This window comes from Myotis brandtii, unplaced genomic scaffold, assembly GCF_000412655.1.
Source record: "Myotis brandtii unplaced genomic scaffold, ASM41265v1 scaffold672, whole genome shotgun sequence".
Taxonomy (NCBI): domain Eukaryota; kingdom Metazoa; phylum Chordata; class Mammalia; order Chiroptera; family Vespertilionidae; genus Myotis; species Myotis brandtii.
The window spans coordinates 508,496-509,140 of NW_005370621.1; the positions used below are offsets into that span (position 1 = coordinate 508,496).

At 64.8% G+C, this 645-nt stretch overlaps 1 protein-coding gene across 1 annotated transcript in view; it reads left to right on the forward strand.

Annotated features, from left to right (window-relative positions):
- Positions 1-645, forward strand: part of PIP5K1B (phosphatidylinositol-4-phosphate 5-kinase, type I, beta) — a 287,643-nt gene continuing 286,998 nt past the window's right edge. The window contains exon 1 of the mRNA XM_014529192.1: positions 1-108. The gene's annotated coding sequence lies outside the window, so the exon portion shown is untranslated. The remainder of the gene's footprint in view (positions 109-645) is intronic.

The following is a 645-nucleotide window of genomic DNA, read 5'->3' on the forward strand; positions in this document are numbered from 1 at the left end:
CGCCCCTCGCCCGCACTGCTCTCCCTTCGCCGGGGAAAAGCAACAACACCCCAATAACTTGCAGACTGTGGCGCAACTGGTCTCAACAGCGAATGCTGCCCGAGTGAGGTAAGTTTCATGCGCGTCCGCGGCCCCTCCTCCCTGGACCCTCCTCGGGGGCTCGGGTTCGGGGACTCTGTGCCTCTGACGAATCCCGGCGGCCTCTCTACGCTCCCACTCGGTCCGCGTTGTGCTGGGGGTAGGGTGAAGGCAGTGCGCGTGGCTACCGAAGCGGGACCTTCATTCCACGGGGTCCACGGCGGCGCGCTCCCCGAGGGTACCCACCCGCTAGCCACCCCGGTGACACGGGGCTGCGGTGACACTCGGGGATCATTCTGGGTTTGCCTAAGCAGAGCCCCGTCCCTTTTTCGGGATGACGAGCTGAGTCTGGCAGTAGCAGGAGGCATCTCCCACTACCCTAACTAGCGGCGAACTTGGTAGGCGCCCGGGGATCTCCACAGGGGCTTTCAAGTCGCTGTTTGGTCGTTTCTGGCACCGGGGCCGGATTGAACAGGTGCGGTACGGTTCCAGCCGAAACGCTGCACCGGACTAATGCGTTTCCTCGGCTTCTCTCCCCCAGGCCCCCAGCCCCGTCAACAGCTGGGG